Source organism: Crocodylus porosus, unplaced genomic scaffold (assembly GCF_001723895.1).
Source record: "Crocodylus porosus isolate Cpor-Errol unplaced genomic scaffold, CroPor_comp1, whole genome shotgun sequence".
Classification (NCBI taxonomy): domain Eukaryota; kingdom Metazoa; phylum Chordata; order Crocodylia; family Crocodylidae; genus Crocodylus; species Crocodylus porosus.
Window position 1 is genome coordinate 2,889,845 of NW_017728927.1, and position 20,050 is coordinate 2,909,894.

The 20,050-nt window shown below is 45.8% G+C and overlaps 1 long non-coding RNA gene across 1 annotated transcript in view; it reads right to left on the reverse strand.

Annotated features, from left to right (window-relative positions):
• The window catches only part of LOC109314571, a 21,792-nt gene extending 13,366 nt beyond the window's left edge, over positions 1-8,426 (reverse strand). Inside the window, exons 1-2 of the long non-coding RNA XR_002102315.1 lie at positions 8,416-8,426; positions 880-881 (exon numbers count right to left, since the gene is read on the reverse strand). This is a non-coding gene — a long non-coding RNA (uncharacterized LOC109314571). The remainder of the gene's footprint in view (positions 1-879; positions 882-8,415) is intronic.
• Between the last annotated feature and the right edge of the window lie 11,624 nt (positions 8,427-20,050).

A 20,050-nucleotide genomic window follows, 5' to 3' on the forward strand; every position in this document is an offset into this window, starting at 1 on the left:
GGGGGTGGAGTGGGGGGGCGGGGCATGGCCAGGTTGCCTGGAACAGTGTGGGAGCCCCAGCCCAGGGTGGGGAGTGCCACAGGCCTCCAGCCTGTCAGGGCTGGACTTGCTCCACTGCCACCAGCATGAGCCGCAGCCGCAGCCACTGCCACTGCCACTGCCACTGTGCTCCAGCCCAGGCAGGTCAGGGGCAGCTGGGGGCCCCCTCTAGCAGGCCTGGGGTGGGGGCAGGGGGCTGCTGATCGGGAGTGAGGGGCACCGGCAATTTGTATTGTGCAGATTGCACCATGATGAACGTCACTTGGAGTTATGGAGGGCCACGTTGAAATTGCTGTTAATTTTTTTCTGTTGAAGTTGATTTCTGTCTTTAAAATTGAGACTGTTGAGCTGCTTTAACTTGTAGTGTGTAATAAGGATTTGGGGGCCAACATATTTGGGTGTTTTCTACTTAAACTATTTACTGGTTTGGGACTGGCCGTGGATGTTTACAAAAGGGTCCTGGTACCCATTAAAAAAAAAAGGTTGAGTTGAGAATCACTGGTGTAGAGCAGGGGTGCGCAGCCCCCAGCCTGTGGGCCAGATCCGACCCCTGGTCTGCTGTCATCTGGCCCATGGCGCTCCCTGCAGGTCCGAACATTTTGGTGGCAGGGCAGCGGTGGCACCGACTGCCCCCTTGCGGCCAAATTTCTGGACCCTTGAGGGGACCCGTAGGCCAGACAGCATAACCTTGTGTGCTAGATCAGGTGGGGGGGCGTGAGGCCTAATCTCAGTGGGCAGGGTCGGTGCAGGGCCTGGACCCAGAGGGCAGGGGCCGAAGGATTGAGCACTTTGGTTGTAGCGACTTGGAGGTCAGAAGGCACAAATGACAAGAACCTCCACCGCTCCACCTTTAAAAACGTTGTTTTTTTAAATCTCAGTCTTGTGATTTTTTGAATCCTGAAGCATGGTTGTTGAATATTTGGATTTGGCAACTAAAACTGGGTGAAATTTTCCACTAAAGACCATGTTTAAGCCAAAAAAAAGAGAAAGAAAATGGATTCCACAGCATGAAAATGTTACAAGGCTCCTCAAGTATTTCACCAAATTGTTTGGTTTAAAAATTTTTGAACCAGAGATATTTTTTTAAAAGGTCAGTTTTGATATTTTTCTAAATAGATGTTTTTATTTTTTGTCTGTTTTTCCTCAGAATATCCCTCTAATTTAATTTTTTAATTAAGACATAAAACCAGAACAGCACATTTCAATTTTGTTGCAATAAAACATCTGCATCAACCTAAAATGCTTTTTCCTCCCAGAATTGTTATTCAAAATGTCAGTGGGGTTTTTTTGGTTTTTTTTTTTCATTTTGAATCTAATATGACTTCCCTCCACCCCCTGCAAAACCCCCCAATGCTGGTGACCCAGGTTACTACCCCAAAACATTTTCTGCCAGGTCAGTAGAGTTGGACTCTCAGGGTTGCTACAGACTTCCACTGTGGCCTTGGAAAAGTATGAAACTTTTTCTGTGCCCTAGTTTATCATCTGCATAATTAGGTTTTCAGATGTTTGCAGCCTCACAAGATAGGCTTGTGCAAAGGGCTCAGGCATTCTGTTAAGGAGGACTATGAAGAACATGTAGCCCTTTGGTTGAAGCACAGCAACAAAATTGTATCAGTGTTTTCCTTCCTGAAGGGAGCTGGGATTTTTTTGTCTTTAACCTTGACAGAACGAGCGAGTGCCAGAACAGCCTGCACAATGCGCTTCGGTGCATCAGCGGAGGAAGGTGGACACCTGGTGTCTGCAGAGGGAGACTATTTAAGGGGAAACAATAGCTGCAGTGGGACTTTCCTATGGAAATAAAAGCCAGCAAAGGCCATTCGTGTAGCATTTGAAAGAGCACCAGTATCTGAGATGGCAGCACAGGTGTATCTGACATATGGCAGGAGACATTGCAGAACTGTGGCCATGAAAAGCAGATATGCTATGAGTTGGCCGGGTGCTTAGATGGGTAATAAGGATGCCGCATGAATACCTCTGGACTTCTAGTGCTACTCCTGTTGCAACCACCTGTGCCTCAGCCTGGCTGCCATGCTATGCAATGGGGGTGGTTCCCTAGAGAAACAATTCCACTACCAGGTGCAATAGTGAGTGTGGCAGTAAGGTGGGATATCAGCTAACACTTCTGTCACCGCCACTTTGTGGGTCAAATGGACAATTACACATGTTGCTGCACAACAGGATGTGCAATGAGTGCTAATGTCATTATGTGGATGAAGTGGGAAAATGTCTCCCTGTGGACAACCTGCCTCAGGAAGGGGAATAGTTTGGAGCAGGGTGAAGCTTGGAGCAATGATCCAGACCGAGCAGTCAGTGATTAAATGATGTAAAATCTGTGTGGACTTCCCCCAAGTGCCAAAGCCAGCAACTCCTGACCCAGCTGGAGGAAAACAACCACTTGGAGAGAGATTGGAAAGAGAGGCAGGATGCACCAGCTTCTTAACATGCCATTTGCTACATGCTTGAGAGGCTTCTGCAGTGCATAGAAGGAATCTGCACAGGCAGGCATTGGGAAATGTGAAGCTGAACACACAGATCTTGCCCTCACTTCTTCACACTGGAAAAAATATTGCTACTTAAATTAACATTTGCCAATGTCTGAAAGCAGTTACTTATGGAGTCAGCAGTATGAATCCAGGTGTGAGTTTGGTTCAGTTGCTTGCTTGGTAGCAGCAGAATCTCTTGGCTGGAAACATGCAAGATGCATGTTTAAGCAAATGATATTTTCTCGGAACCAGCAGCACTTGAAGCAAACCCCCTCTGCTGTCCACACTTAACTTCCCAAGTGTCTGGAAGGCTCAAAGGTGAAAACTAAAAGCCAGCTCTGTTGTTTGGCTCTTGTCTGAAAGGCAGACTTGACACTGTGGGCTGTAGCATGGATTGCCAGGAGGATGTTTTGCATGCAAGGGCTGGAAGCGTCCTCACGGCACTCTGCTGCAGCTTTGCCTGAGGAAGCCAAGCCTGGTTCAGGACACGCAAAAATATTTAAGGTTCTGGAATGCCCCAAACAGGCGAGTGACAGATTGCCACCCTCAGTGCCATCTGCACAAACTGTTAGTCTCTTAGTGCCATATCTGAGCAATGCGGAGCATATGGAGACCACTGGGCTTTTGCAGTGAGTACAGAGCAGGGCAGACTTATTCAGGCAAGCTCAGTTGTGATGCTTATTGGCTATGTACTACTGTATGGAACAACACTGTATAGCTGGCTCATGCTTTAGATGATAATACTCTCTGCATGCCGGTAGAAACCTGTCTTATCAAGAATAGTCATGTGCCAGGGGAGAGAAACTCTGGGACAGTTAGTTTTGCTGCTATATTGTACAGGCTGTAGGGTCCAGGTTTCTCTGGATACAGGAACTACCTTAATTTGTAGGCGTTCATAAGAAGAAAGAAGCTGCTAAAAGCACAAGTTAATGATATCTGGGCTAGCCAGTGTCTTAATCACAAAGTTGTCACTAGAACTGGTAGCAAGTCAAAATTTCCGCTTGGCAGGAAATTCCAAAAGTGTAAAAAATATGTATTTGTTGTGGAATTCTGGACGAAAATATAGAAATAAGTGAACCCTTTAACTTTGAAAGTTTTGCAAATGTTGAAATTAAATTGAGTCTCAGGGCCCAGTGCTACTGCTCCCAGCACACCAGGACTAGGCTGAGGATCCTAGGGACCCTTGAAGCTGTGGTTGAGCAAGGGAATCCTGGTATGAACTAATATTTAGGGTTTCCAGGATCCCTGTCCTGGAGCTGGGAGCTGAGTCCTGGCTAGAGACAAAACTCTTGGGGCTTTCAGACTTCTGACTTCCTGGCAGGGAGCCTGACCGCCTGAAGGTCCGTAACTTTGAGACAGTCCATGTAAGTACATGGTCCCTAAGGCTAGGGGGATCCATCCTGACAATCTAGTGTGAGCTCTTGAATACAAAGGACACACAATATTTTTCCTCAGGAGTCTTGGGAAAGATATCAAATCTCACTTTAATTTCTCCAAGCCAGGGCAAGTCCACAATCTCCACTCGTAAGATGTTCCAGTGGTTAATTACCTGTTCTGGTTGGAAATTTCGAAGTTGATTTTTTCTAGCATCATCCTACAGACACTGGATCTTATTGTGTCTTTGTCAGCAAGGCAGAAAAGCCTCTCCCCCCACCACTCCCAGCTATCAGATCTCTTTCATATGCTATTCATGTACTACCTATACAGAGAGATCAAATCCCTCTCAACCCTCTCAAGTTCAATCATCTGAGTTCCTTAAACCACACCATAAGGAGTGTGTTCCAACCCCTGGATCATTTTATGTAGCCTGCATTCTAGTTGTCCCTGGTATTTCTACACCCTCTTGAACTGTGGACACTAAAATTGGCCACGGTATTTTAGTAGTGGGCTTGCCAGGTTAGTGTACAAAAGTATGATGGTGATCCTGCCTCTGGATGATAGTCCTATTGTTCTGTATCCCAGGTTTGTGTTTTAGCATCAGTGTTGCATTAAAAGCAACGTGGAGGCAATTGTCTATCATGGTCCCCAGGTTCTTTCCCATAGTCACTGCTTTCCAACACTTAGCTTTTCATGCCATTGGTATAACCTGTGTTCTGTGTCCCCAGATGCATTACCTTGCATTTGGCTGCTTTAAAACACATTGTGTGGATTATGACCATTTAAACAGGCAACTCTAACAAAAATTTTGGAGTTTCTCTGAAGCTATCAGCCTGGTGGCCCAGATTCCTCCACAGCCCAGCAAGAAACCAGCATCCTCCGTCTTGTCAAAAATGCATTGAAACAGCCAGGCTTCCATGAAGCACGATGTTTGGTTGCGACTTATCTGCATTGGGAAGTTTCTACTGAGCATTGCTTCACATAGCTCCAGCTTCCCCAGCTCTCTTGAAATTCCTGATGTTTCTCAGAGGCTTTATTTAGTTATCACTACCTAGTAAGGGGGAGGTAGTTAGCCAAGTTAGTCTGAAGTTAGGCAGAAGGCAGGGCAGGGTGGTAGTTCCTGATTCAGAGAGCGGCATAAACTTTATGTGGCAGACAAATACAGCATCTGGCAAAGTCAGCTGCCACCTACAAAAGTTTATACCTCTTTGAACCACTTATTTTCTAAGGTGCCACCCTGCCCTGCCTTCTGTCTAATAAGGGAAAGTTTGGTGACAAGACTATGGGAAAAATGGATGGAGGCTTGGTCTGGCACCCCTCATCAAGGCATTTAGTGACAACTGACCAGTTTGTTCCAGGCAACTGAACATTGGATAATGAGCAACTGGTTTTTATGGGCAGTTTCAGAAAAGTGGGTTGTAAGGAAGAGATACTGAGAGCAAATCCAAGTGACCATCTGCTATGGGCAATCTGTACTGTTGTCCAAAACAGACAGTTCTGATCAGAATAAATTATTCTTTTTTTTTCTGTGGTCCCTTTTATGATGTGAGGGACAGAAAGGATGAAAAAAAGCAAGTTAAGCCCTACAGAAATTCTGAGGGGAGTAGCAAGGTTGGTCCTAGGTTACTGCTCAGTTAATATCCAGGATCTAATGAAAGGCAGTGGGGCTATTCATCACTCACTATGATTTCCCTCCTACCAGAAACTGAAAAATTAAATTGAAATCCAAGTTCACTTTTTTATGCAGCATCTCCATCCCAGGCAAAATCTGGGTAGGAGAATCTGGAGGGAGAATGGGCCACGTGCCATGGAGGAGAGCTGCCCTAGACATCAAAGGAATAAGGACTTCTCTAAGTTTGCAGTCAGCTTGTTATAATCAAATGCTTCATTCTTGTTCGTCTCAGTCTTGCCTCTTTCCTGTCTGTCTAAGTGTATCAACAGTGTAAAGCCAACACACTTCACTCCCAAGCATCTCGGTTCTGAGATGTGCTTGTATCTCATTGAAACCAATGGGATTTAGACAAGTACTTCAAGTTAAGCACATGCGTGGTTTCTTTCATGAACAAGGATGGGCTTAAGCACATGCTTTGATGCTTTCCTGAATGGAAATATTTATGAATGAGAGCAAAGTAATACAAACTGTTGTTGGAATATTACTGGAAAACAATTTTTTAAACACAAATATTTCCCCTTGCCCTAGCAGGTTGCAAACAATAACCCAGATACTGCTTATGACCATCCAGGTGCCCTCACGTCAGTCATCTGCTGCTATCATGTGCAGCGATCTAAGGAAAACGGAAGGCAGTTGGGTGGAGCTGAAATGTTAAACATTGCAGAGAGCGTGGAAATCGTGTGTCAGCTCAAAGCTGGTGACGGAGAAATCGTCCCTCAGTGCAGACAGCTTAATAGGCTCATAAAATCTGGCACCATCAAAACCATGATTTTGGCTTTATCAAAGTATGCCAGGGAAACCTTGAGAAATGACAGCTGTATTATCCCCAGATCATCTTGAAGGGAACATCAGGAGCAGGCTGGAAACAGTTCAGGAAATAATTTCATAGTGAGGGTTTGCTCAGGAAAAAAAGCAACAAAAAGAATTAATAACAATATCAATAGTACTTCCCTACAGCCCCTACTAGAAGTGACAGGAAAATGATTTGAAAGTTGTAATCTATTGTGTATACTATTATCATCACGATGGGCTGGGAGCCGGAAAGAGAATTCAAACAAGGTAATTAAAAGGCTACCCTGGCATGCATTAGGAATAAAACCTAATGTTTAAAGGCTATGTAACCAAAACACTGGGCTGCCCCTCAGACACGGGTGCAGGATCAAATTCTGTTCTTGTACTTGGTGGAATGACACTTGTGGAACGAGCGGATCTGTAGCAAGCAACTGAATATGCAGCAAATAAGGGCATAGTTGAGATTAGAGCCACACCAGCAAAGAGTATAATGCACCTTTGCTCTCAAAGAAGACTCTGTAGGCAATAGGGGTGCAAGGAGTCATCACCCTGAGTCATTATGAACTTTGAGCATGATCCGAAGCCCACTAAAGTCAATACAGAGATTTCCATTAAATCCACTGAATTAAGTCCTACTAATTCCAGCCCTCCACATGGCTGAGTTTTTCTGGAGGAGTGTCACATCATATGGAGCTGGGGCAGCAGGGGACAGCAGATGCAGCCCACTTATTCCCCCTGGGATGTGTTTGCCCCATGTGAATCTGCAGTTCTTGCCTCCTCTCTGGGGTGTGGGAACAGTGCTGTGGGTTTGCTGTGTTTGGCCCTGGTGGGCAATCAGGCCTAGTAACTGCACCTTGAGGCAAAATCTGTGCTTAGTACAGGTGGAAAGCAATAGTCTTTAGCACTTAGGCACTTTTAAAAGCTTTATCCTAAGTGACTAGGGAATCCCCAGCCTATTTTTCAAAGGCAGCTTAGTCACTTCAGAGTCCGCACCTCACTGAAAATTTTACACATGGTGTTTTCTAATTTCAGAATGGTGTATGCATGGTGCAGAAATAGTTCTCTGTGATGCAGGGAAACATTATGATCCCCTTTTGACAGTTGGAGCCATTAAAGTAGAGAGGTGATGAAACATGCCCAAGGCTAAGGAGTGAGCCAAGAGCAAACCTGGGACTTGAATTTGGCAGCTCCTGGCTTCCAATACTCTGCTTACCCTGAGCTGTGCCATCTCTCAGCAATGGGAATATCATTCACAAACCAGGGTGGCATGCAGATGGATTTCTTTGTCGTGCAGGAATGCATTGAGCAAAAAGCGTTCCCATTCCCTGTGCTTCTTTTGGATACCTAAGCAGTCTCAGGTTTTGCCTTTTGTTAGCAAGACCATAATGTAGTGTATACTCTAGCCGGTGGTATAACTACCAGAGTCTGTGCCCTTCACAGCTGTGGCAGTGGCAAGATCTGGGCAGAGAATGGCGGTAGCTGCCATTCCTGTATCCCTTCCCCCTTTAAGTGGAAGCCCAGGACAGGTGTCTCAGCCATCCACCCCTCGGTATGATACTGATTCTAGCACACATCTCAGCCACAAAAAGGCCAACAAGAAATATTTGTAGCAAGTGTGTACAGCTAAGGTTCTAGTGATGGAGAACTTGGCTGGTGTCGGGTTCAAACTTCATTTTAAATTTAATTTAATTTGATCTTTGCAGTGTAGGTAGAAAAGAAACGCCCTAAGTCTTTTGTTCTGAAGGCCAAGTCCATGGTATTTTATCATAGAATCATAGAAAATGAGGGTTGGAAGGGGTCTCAGGAGGTCATCTAGTTCAACCTCCTCCTCAAAGCAGGACCAGCCCCAACTAGATCATTCCAGCCAAGGCTTTGTCTAGCTGGGTCTTAAAAACCACCAAGGATGCAGATTTCACAACTTTCAGAGGTGACTTGTTCCAGTTCTTTACTGCTCTCCTCGTGAGAGAGTTTTTCCTAATATCTAACTTAAACTTCCCTTGCTGCAACTTGAGACCATTGCTCCTTGTTCTGTGATCTGCCAACACTGAGGACAGTCCAGCTCCATCCTCTCTGAAACCACCTTGCAGGGAGTTGGAGGCTGCTATTAAATGCCCCTCAGTCTTCTCCTCTCCAAGCTAAATAAGCCCAGGTCCTTCAGCCTCTCCTCGGAAGTCATGTGTCCCAGCCCCGAACCATTTTCACTGCCCTTTGCTGGACAATTTGTCCACATCCTTTCTATAGTGGGGACCCAAAACTGGACACAGTACTTCAGATGTGGCCTCACCAGTGCCAAACAGAGAGGAAGAATAACTTTCCTTGATCTGCTGGCAGCACTCCTACCAATGCAGCCCAGTATGCTGTTAGGTTTCTTGGTAACAAGGCCACATTGTTGGCTCCTGTTCACCTTATTATTCACTATAACCCCATGTCTCTTCTTCAGAGCTGCTCCCCAGCCAGTCGGTCCCCAGCCTGTACTGGTGCATGGGATTGTTCTATCCTAAGTGCAGGATGTTAGACCCCGACTCCATGTGGTGTCCAACGACTAAGGAGATGACGATCCAATTGCCCATGGATCCTGTTACTCATTAGCCAGAGCAGGCAGGGAGCAAACACCAGCACACATGGCTTGCAACAGCTTTATTCAGAATGGAGACAGCTTCCGGCGGGCTCCCTCACAGACACACAGCCCGTGAAACCAGGGGACCTGCACTGACCAATAGTTTTTTTTCCATACTTATACACTTTGGTTTATACTCATTAACATTCATTCTACCCTCACTCCTCCTTTTGTTCCACCCATCTCTCCTCCTATCTCAAGTTCTGCCTCTACTTACTGTTTGCTTCATTAGGATGGAATTGCCTATGCATTTTACTCATTTAAATGTCTTTTTGCTATGAGTGCATGTCCAAGGCCATGCACTTACTTCTTTGGTCAATGGGTAGACTTCGACTAAAACCTGGAAGCTTCTGGAGGCTTCTTCACCAATCACCATTCACCCTTTCACATATGTTCATCTCGGATTCTGTTACCAATTACGTGTTGTTTTTCATATTCCAGTCTGTTTTTCTGTCCCATGTTGTACCATCTTCCACATTCCTAAAACTTCACCTCATTCACAGACTCACACAGACTCACTTGCTGCTTTTTTAGAAAATGGTTGACACAATTAAGATGGGTATTTAGCATAAGCAAATGGCTGGCTTAGCATAAGCATTCATAAGCAAAATCTGTTTGCCTAAGCGTCTTGCAATATTACTTTTAATATATCATTTTGCCTTGTGGTTAGCAGCTTTTGCTAGGCCACAGGTCATGCCTTGATTCAGCTGCAAATCCAGTGCTCCCCAAGATCCAAATATTATCACCCTAAAACAGGACTTCGCACTTCTCCTTATTGGAACTGTTCTCAGGGAAAAAAAAGAACAAACATTGCTTGCTGACTAGATTTCTGACTTAAGCTTGTTTGTCTTGGTGTGCTGCAGTGAAGGGTCAGTATAACTACCGAATCTGAGAAATCATATTCCCATAAAAACATTATGCACAGAGACAAAGATGAGGTCAAATGAATCTGGAAGCACTGCTAGGTTTATGTCAGGAGGGAAAACTGAAAGAATGGAACAAAATATAGCTGGTTATTTCAGCAACAAATCAGGTATTATTTTCTCTATTGTTCTCAAAGAGAAGGAGAGCCTTTGAAATTGGTTGACACTAAGCTGATTGGTGGCTTCTCTGAATTGGAACATTTTAGCAGATAAGTAAGAAGTAAAAAGGCTTGTGTTTTCAAAGGGAGCAAGGACACGAAGAAAAAAAGGTAAGCACTTACCTGGGTGTTGGGAAAGAAGGATTGTGGTTTTCCTAGTGGCCAAAACTTGGAAATAAAACTTCCTAGGAGCTGCTCTGGTCCAGCTATTGCCAGGTAGCTTCTGCATCCTTTAATCCTCCATTTTCCTGCTGCACTAGGAAATCTACATAGCATCAAATCCCTGAATCTTTCTCATGCTTCTCCTTGGCCTGCCCATATCTTCTCCTCTTCCATCACTCGGGGAATTCTCCCAAAGAAACAGACACAGATAGGAGGAATCCTGGTCCATGACCTGCTGCTGCGACAGAAATTGTTCATTTCAAAGCCGAAGAGATTTCTAACCCTAGGGTTTGGCTGCGTCTGCTATTTCTATCCTGGGCATCATCAGTGCAGAGAAGGTCACTGTTCTAAGGCAGAACAGTGTTGGAGGTTTGCTTGCCTTACTTTCTTGTGAGCTTTTTTATGGCAGAAAAATGTGCTAGAGTTCCCCTTATTTATTCTCTCTGGGCAAAGTTCAGGTTTACCTTTTATGATTCACTGAACTGTATCGCTAGGAGAAATTTTGATACAGAACCTGCTGAGAAGCTGCAGAAGTACTTGCAGAAGTCACCGTCATCTTTCTATCTGCTTCCATCTCAGTATTCTTGACAAGCTGAGAAAAAAGAGAGCATGTTAAAGGGTGGAAAAGTAAATCTGTTCCCACAATGTTGAACTAAGTGGAGCAGATCAGTGTACACGCATTTGAAGAAAAAATATTCTTGCATAGTACTAAAAGTTTCTGATTCTAGGTTATTTTTCTTTGGAATGCTTGTTTTTGCCTCAATATGTAGCTGATTTGGCTGGGAGTTTTTGGAGGTAGCTTCACAAGATCAAAGCCAGAACCAGCTTTGATAACACGCTGTTTATGACTCTGCCATTCAGTCCATGCAGATAGTAATGAGATTCATTTTATGTGGCCTGACATTCATGTTTACTCTAATGAGATCACTCTGCTGTCCTCCTACATTTTAATAAGCTACAGAGAATCTGGGACCATGTTTTACAAAGATTTTCCACAGTAGGATTAACAGCAGCAAAACTAGAAACATGTCTGCTGCATCATAGGTGTTGAATATATTGGCTCATAAAATGTCAGAATCTTGCGTCGGAGCCTTTCAAAGTGATGCCTTCTCTGGTGCCTCGCTTCATCTGCATTATCACAGATTTAAAGCCAGCACACACATTTCTTGCCCTTTTATGTCTCTAATTGTTTTCACAAGTTCATTAATGATTCTGCCAAAGCTGTAGTGAAACTAAATGACATGCTCACAATCCTTTAAAGGGAGACAGACCCTGTCAGTGATGGGGAAAGTCTCATTAGTCTTTTCAAATCGCTCCCAGCAGGTTTTTTCTGCAGCTCCAAACTTGTTAGGTGCATAAAAATGCTGTCCTAATTTAATCAGCTGCTAGGCTGGTACAATGATTCTTGTGCTTTGCTTTCAAATGGACAGCTAAAGATGCCTTTTTAAGGCAATAGCAAGAGACAGAGCTGGGCTGAATCCTGAGAATTAGCTGGGATCTGTGGCCATCTTGGGCTATTGATGCTGTCTCAGTTATTTCCCAGAAAAACCTGTGGTGAAGGTTACTAGATATAGGATTTATCTGCAACCTCCTCCCCCATCCTCCCTCCCACACCAAATATGCAGGCATTTATGCTCTAAAAATTGTGAAATATTGTCAGGAGTCTCTCTGCTTGCTGCCCACACAAGCCCCAGCTGTCCTTGAGAGGACCAGCTGCCAGCTGCTGGCTGCCTGAGTGTCCTCACAGTGTTTGGTGTGGCTACATATAAGCAGTAACCCTCTCAGTACGTTGGGGGTTTGTACCAAGACAGGGTCCCAGTCTGCTCCCTCTGTCTTGACCCCTCAGCTCTGAATAACTCCCAGCTTGTGACTACTGTAGCTCCATGCCCACAACCACCCCAACCCCACATCCGGGTTGCACCTGTGACAAATATGCACTTAAAATAATAGAAATATGCCCTTTAAAGTTCATTATATTATCTTTTAACCTTACAGAAAATGGAAAAAACCCATAGCATTTAAATGTTTTCACTTTGGTAATCATCCACGTAACTAGGAAAAAATTCATTCAGAACATGTTTTATGTCCACTTTAGGGTATGCCTATATCATGACCTTCTACTTACTTACCCAATAATTTGATTCACAGTATATAGCAGGCATGGCCAACCTGCAGCTCCGGAGCCACATGCAGCTCTTCAGAAGTTAATGTGTCTCCTTGAATCAGTGGCAATGTGTGCGTGGGGGGTGCACCCCCCTGAGAGTGCCGGTACACTCCCTGATGGCTATGCTTGCCACTTAGGTGATGGGCAGGGGGGCAAGTGGGAACTCTGGTGCCCCTCTGAAAGTGCCAGCCGATCACTGCGCTTGCTTCAGCAACTTTCGGGAGTGACTGTGGCCACTTCTGGGACTGGCTGCAGCGATTGGCTGGCGCTTGCTCCCAGAAGTGGCTGCAGCTCCTAGACTTACATGGAGTAGAGTTGATTTAGTCTAGGGAGTCATATATTGAGAGGCTTCACATGTCAAATTGCTTTATCACCTGTGGTAGAACAGAAAAACATGCTTCAGTCACGGTAAGATCCTTTATGATGGTAGGGTTGCCAAAGGCCAGTTGTGCAGTGCTGATGGAGGCTTCCTCAGTAGCATAAAAAAATGGTATTTTTTTCTAGAGCCTCGAAATGTTGACTGTAAAATGGGGCTGCATTTAGCTGAGTTCCCAACATATCCAAAAGGGCTCTGGTGATAAGGACATGTCATGCAGAACTTTGTAATGCTGAACCTTCAGGTGCACCTTTACAAACACTATTTTGATATCTGGAAACACAAGATTTATTTGTTCAGCAACCCAGTTGAGACCACACATCAACTAGCTGAAGTGCAGCAGGTATGGACAGATTGCTTGCAGTGCTGTTGCCACTTTCAAAAGTATAGGCTCCAGTATCTACAGGTTTCCCTTGCCAACCACGGTTTTGAGTATCCATGCTTCAGAGAAGGGGGGATACAGTTGGAAAATACCCCCCAGGTCCTGCTTGTGCCTCTCACTCCCCTCCACCCCCACATCCCCCACAGCCTTGCTGGTGCCCCTCACCCCCCACCCACAGCCCCTGCTCCTCCAGCCCTGCTGCTTTTGCCAACCACAGGAACTTTTAGGAACCTAACCCCGTGGTTGGCGAGGGAAACCTGTAAAAGGAAAAGACACAATTTGTCTTCATTGCAGGCAGTAAAGTTAGACTACAGTGGGCATGTCTACATGGGAGATTTACTGTGGAGCTGCCTAATTAACTCCACAGTAAAGTCTCAGTGTCTACTTATGTGCCCCTATTAGGCCACAAGAAACTAATTAACTCCACCATAGATGAGTACTTGTAAATAGAAGTATTATCCTGTGGCAGCATTCTTTAGTGCACAGCAACATGTGCAGATACTGAGAGGGCTGCCTGGGACACAAGGGTTACTTCAGTGTGGGGCCACCTGCCGGCTCACCGTGCTGCAGTTATGTACATATGGGGTAGCCAGGAGCAATAAACTTCAGCTTGATATGCACTGGAGTTTATTGCTCTGGTCTAATAGTACACGTAGATGCACTCAGTAAACATCAAATGTGCTGCTTTTGTATGATTGGGTCTCTTCAAAGATTTTGAAGTCTACAAGGAAAGTTTGCCAGGTTTAACAGTGAGTTTCCCAACTATCAAATGCATAGATTATGGTCCCAAGTCATCTGTAGTCTCATCTATAGCAATCCAGATGTGATTTTTCCCAAGATCACTATGAATCTACTCAATTGTAGAATTATGAACTATATCAAGAAAGAGGCCTCTCCCTGAGAGCACTAAATGGATGGAAGCCCAGAAGACCAATGGCCCTGTTGACACCTGCTGGGGAGCAAGAGGATAACCTGGAGGTTATGGTGAACCATAAACTGAACATAGGCCAACAGTGTGTTCTTGTTGCAAAAAAAGCATTCTGGGTTATATTAACAGGACTGTCATTTGCAAAACAAGGGAAGTGATTGGGTTATATTAACAGGACTGTCATTTGCAAAACAAGGGAAGTGATTGGGTTATATTAACAGGACTGTCATTTGCAAAACAAGGGAAGTGACCTATTCAGCATGGGTGAGACCTCACTTGGAGTACTATGTCCAGGTTTGGGTCCCACACTTCAAGAAAGATGTGGCAGTTTAGGAAGAGTCCAGTGTAGGGCAAAAACATGATCAGGATCCTGGGGAGCAAGACATAGCAGGAAAGACTGAAAGAGCTAGGGTTATTTAGTCTGGAGAAGAGAAGACTGAGTGGGGATTTGATAACAGTCTTCAAATACCTGAAGGATGATTATAGAAAGGATGGAGATGGGCTTTTTTTTGTGGCTGTAAGGGGCAGGACTAGAAACAATGGCCTCAAGCTGGAGCAAGGGAAATTTAGATTGGAGATTAGGAGGAACTTTCTGACTATGAAGGTGGTCAGGCATTGCAACAGGAGAAGTTGTGGAATCTCCATCCTTGGAAATTTTCAGAGTAGGCTGGATGGACACTTGCAAGGGATGGTTTAGTCAGAAATGATCCTGCCTTGAACAGGGGGCTAGACTAGATAACCCTATAAGGTCCCTTCCAGCCCTATTTTTCTATGATCCTATGAGTGGAAGGGACCAATGGGCAACCCTAAACCTGCATTAAATAATGCACACTATTTGGGGGGTTATCTGCTAAAAGTGACTACATTGTAAAATTTGGGACAATATAAATGATATAGCCAGGCAGGATCATGTACACGGTAGAAGCCAACGTAGAAGTGCAAGTAATTTTTTTCTTTGAAAACTTGAATAATAATACATGTTCTTTCAAAATGCAAATCTGTGCTTTTTTTATGCATTCATATTATTGTTATACACCAATCCAAAGGTAGGTAATATGGCAGACCTGGCTGCAGGCTGGACTCCATTTCCCAGCAGCCTCTGCCTGCACTACTGCAGCTGGTTTCCATGGAGACACCAGCAGCAGTGGAAAGTGACAGTGTGGAGCTGGGGTTTCCATAGAGACCTGCCCCAGCAGCACTGGCAGGGCACGCGGCTGGGTGGGGAGCTGCTCTGGGCCCAGGGCTGGGATCTTGGGGTGGTGACAGCATGATCCAGATTGTGGCTGTGCCCTAGCTCTGGACCATGCTGGCAGTGCCACAAGATCCTAGCCCTGGAGCATCTCCCCGCCTAGCTGCATGTCCTGTCAGCGCTACTGGGGCCAGTCTCCATGGAAACACTGGCCCTGCGCTGTCATGGTGCTGCCGCTGCTGGGGTCTCTATGGAAACCAGCCACAGAGACATGGGCAGGGGCTGCTGGGAAATAGAGTCGGCTGTGGATCTGATCCCGCCTGCAGGCTGGACTTTGCCAACCCCTGCTAATTCCTCAAATAAGTATATATATAGGCATCGATATACACGCTTGGAGCTGTGTTGATACAACCAGTGTTTTAGTCAAGTTTCTGGTAGCCTGCACACCTAGGAAAAGAATATGCATTTGCATATAAATTTGATGTCTTGTCATTACACCCATTAAAAATATATATATTAAAGGAAAAGGGCTAATATACTCTCTCTCTCATACAGACACTCTAGTTGGGGGGGGTGGGAAATATTGATTAAAGACAATCTGGTACCTGATGGAACATATGCAGCAAAGCTGTACTTTGAAGCAATGAAGTATCTGTCTCAAGAGTTCATCTAGCCCTCCTGCTTTCACAACACCAGACGCCATAAACAGCTGCAGTATCAAAATTATTTTCACGGAAACCATTTGTAGTGTCATAAGTAGAGAGTTTATTATGCTTTCTGTTAGAGAACGATCAAAAGTCAGGAACAGATGAATGAGTAAAAATGACAATTTGCATGGGGTGTATACAATGAGTGTAAAGCAGCACAGCCCTGCTGCTTTTAACAAAGCTATGCCAGTTTCCATAATCTGAGAGACTGATACTATTTTTTTCCCTGGCCTTTAGTAATAATAAGGGAAAGAGGAGAAATACAGCAGAAAATACAGAAGATGATTGGATGTATTTATCTCTGAATAATGTATTTAGGTGAATCTTATAAGATAGAGTCTGATCTAGTAGAATTTACTCAGACAAAGGCCCCAAGTGGGTTCAATTGGGGTTGTGGTGGAGGGATCATAGAATAAGCAAGTCCTGTAGGGTTGGTCTTTCAGTGGTAAGTCATCTCCCTCAATGGTCTCTGCAGAAATTAAGTTCTAGCTGCAAGTACAATACAGGAAATTTTGGGAGAAGAAGCGTGTGTGGAGTGTTCAGGGACACAAGGATTTACCCAGCTCACAGTGAAGCAAGTTCCAGGATGAACCACTTGTTCTCAGATAATCACGATGCAGGATTCATAGCGAGTGTCTAAGGCCTGATCAGCCTTTCTACCACTGCCCATGGGATGGAGACAGTTTGGGGTGGGCAGCAAAAAGAAGGGCAGGGGCTTTGGTCTTATTTTCCAGTTCTCATGAGAGCTTTTTCTTTAGGGATGTTGTAGGGTAGTTTCCTGCAGGTCATCGGGGAGAGCCTGGATGGCTGCTCTATCAGCATTGTGCTGGTCCACCCCACTCCCTCCCCATGCCCCCGAGTGCTACCCATTCATGTGACTTGCCAGTCTGCCCAGAGACCCCTCCCGTGTCCACTGTGAAGACACCGAAGAAGCAGGGTTCCTGTGGAATTGCTGTTGCAGTGAATGGCAGGTGTACTGGGCCTTCATGAGGATGGCCTTGACCTTATTCCATCTCCCGGAGATCCTTGAATTCGGAGGGCTAAAACCTAGGAAGACACCTCTCCACTTAGGGAAGCTCAGGTAATTTCTGTTCTGGTACCAGTTTGGCTCTGTTTTTTAAACACGCATAGAATGTGATCTGAGTGACATAGAGACGGAGAGAAGTTAAACAGGAATAGCAGCAGCACGCAGGAAAATATGAAGCATGCAGCATCTGAGCTGTTCCAAAGCCAGTGTGCAAGCAATGCCAGATTCACCACCAGGCATGAAGAGAGATGCGCTCTCTTCCTCTTAGTGTCTTTATTTAGCAGCATTTTGGACACAAAGCAGTGCTGGAGTGGATGGCCTGAAATATACTGCCACTCAAAATAAGCGGTACGCAAGAGGACAATCAGAGCATTGGCAAGTGGAATGGAGCAACAGTAAGCAGGATGAAGTGGGGTAGAAAGCAAATGGGGTGACCATGTCACAGGTGCAGGCTGTGCTGAGAAGAAAGAAAACCAAAAAAAAAAACCCCAACCCCAAACCACTTCATCACTTCCACAAAAGCGTTAGGCCATCATGAACCATCGGAGCAGCAAATTATCCCACTGTTTCTAAGATGTTGTTACTGTGTTGAGATAAAGAATGGAAATGATTTCCAAAGTCTTGGAAGTGTATTCTTTTGCACGCATCTAGATGAGGACACTTCTACCACACAAGCCTTAATTAAAGTACTTGATTTCTCTTTGTACATAGAGTTAATTTATGTGACATAATTAAGTCCCTTTTGTGTAAATATAATGCATTTTTAAAACTGGAGTAGGTAATTAAAACAAGCAAACAAAATCTCTTTTTCTGAAATTTTAACTCTAAAGTCTCAAATTATTGTTTCAGTTTAGCTTTGTTTTATTTGAGCACTTTTGAAAAGGAGTGAGTTAAACATAAGGAGGCATTTCAAATATTTTCTTCTTCCTTCTTGGGTTTTTCTCCTCCACACAATCTGGATTTTATACCCAGCATTTGAGAAGTTTAACAGTTCTTGAAAAGATTTAATTGTACCAAGTAATGGATCTCAATATTTTTGGACTCTATTAGTTCAAGTAGCCTGACTGAAGTGAATTATTATGTAGTGTCAGCGACAATACAGGAGAAAAGACACAGCTCTTTCCTTCTTTGGGTTTGAAATAAGAGCACAACTGACTGTACTAATAATTTTATGAATGTCATTCTCACCCTTATCTACATAAAAGTATCAAATCTAGGTTTTTCCTTAAAGCAGCAACCAATATATAATGGTAAAGAGAAACATAGAGAAGTAGGGCAGTAAGGGACCTCCATCTAGTCCAGGGGTGGGCAGAATAAGGCCCATGGGCTGGATCTGGCCTGAGGTAGGTCTTTGTCCAGCCCGGGACGGGTCCCTCGGTCCCCTGACCCAGGCACCATCTGGCCATGGCATGACTTGCTGCCCGCTGGGCACGCAGCAGGGCCGGGGTGGCTCCACAGCTGGATTGCCTTTCTAGGCAGCCCAGGTGGTGGTGGCTCCTTCCAGCTGCCCCCACCACCGGCCCCAGCCCCATGGTACTGGTGGGGACCCGCACTGCACAGCCCTGACCCCGTGCACCCTGCACCTGCTCCAGACTTATCTGCCCAGGCTCAGCAGCAGTGGTGCGGGACAGAAGCTGCTGCTCAGTGTGGGTGGAAAGCAGCCCCTTCCCCTCCCCACTGCTGGCGCTTCCTGGTGTAGCCTCCCAGAGCCCACGTTGCACTGGGCTGCCCCGTGTCTGTTTTGTGCTGCCACTACTGCCCCACCAGGCAGGCCAGAGGTGGCAGTGACAGCAGTGGAGCTGCAGGGCAGCGCCGTACAGGCTCCAGGCAGCTACACCAGGAAGCACTGGTGGTGCTGAAGGGGAGGGGCCGCTTTCACCCCTCATTGAGCAGCAGTTTCTGTCCCATGCCACCATTGCTGAGCTAGGAGGATGAGTGTGGGGTGTGTGGGGTTGGGGCTGTGCAGCCCGGGTCCCCACCAGTACTGTGGGGCTAGGGTCTGCGGTGGTGGCAGCTGAAAGAAGCTGCTGCCACCTGGGCTGCCTACAAAGACAGTCCAGCTGTGGAGCCACCCCAGCCCCTCTGCATGCCCAGGGGGTGGCAGGATGGGGCTGGGGCGGGGCTGTGTGTGGGCTCCAGCTGATCTGCTCTGATGGGGGTGAGTCCAGAGCAGGAGTGGGGCTGGGGCGGTGCACTGTTGATGGTGGCAAGGAGGCTCCAGGCTCCTGTGGAGTGGGGGCTGAATGGTTCAGGGGTGCATGTGTGCATGCGCAAGGGGGTCCCATGCACACCCCACCATACCCACACAAACCCTTCCCCACACACAATCACACACCCCACAAGCACCACACCTTCCCCCTCCCCCACACACCCATGCACCTCTGGAGGGAGCCCACACATCCACCCCCGACATACACACACATCCACCCACACACACTCCTACAGCCCCGCACATACCCCATGCCCAGCTATCCTTGCCCCTCCACACAACCCTACAAAATACTAGAGTAAGACTGCATTTTGAGGTAATATGCAATCACCTCTATATACACAACAAAACACACACAAATCAGGACAATATATTTAAAAAATGCTATTGTCAGGGTTTGATTTTTAGTATATAATTTGTGTTTTCTGGTTAGTACATAATTATGTTTTTTTCTGGTTCCAAGATGGCAAAATCCCTTTCCCAAAAGGAGGACTTCTCAGGGACTTTCAGTGGCAAAGGTCAGAGGTTAGGGGCAGGGCTTCCAGTCCCAAGATGGCAACCAGGGGGTGGGGCACCTGTCAAGGGGTGGGGCTACCTTTGTGTCCCTCCACAGTTTGCCAAAACTCTTTAAGTGGCCCTCCAGCCAAAGTGATTGCCCGCCCCGATCTAGTCCAACCCCAAAGCAAAACCAAGCAAGAGACCATACGGCACCTGGCCAATTCTGTAATTTTTAGTGAATGACTGAAAAAACACCCTCGGAGCTGTGAAGTGATGCGACCCCAGAAACCTGACATGTGAGCGCCCCACCTTAACACGTCCAGTTTTGAGATTAGGTCTTGGGGGAA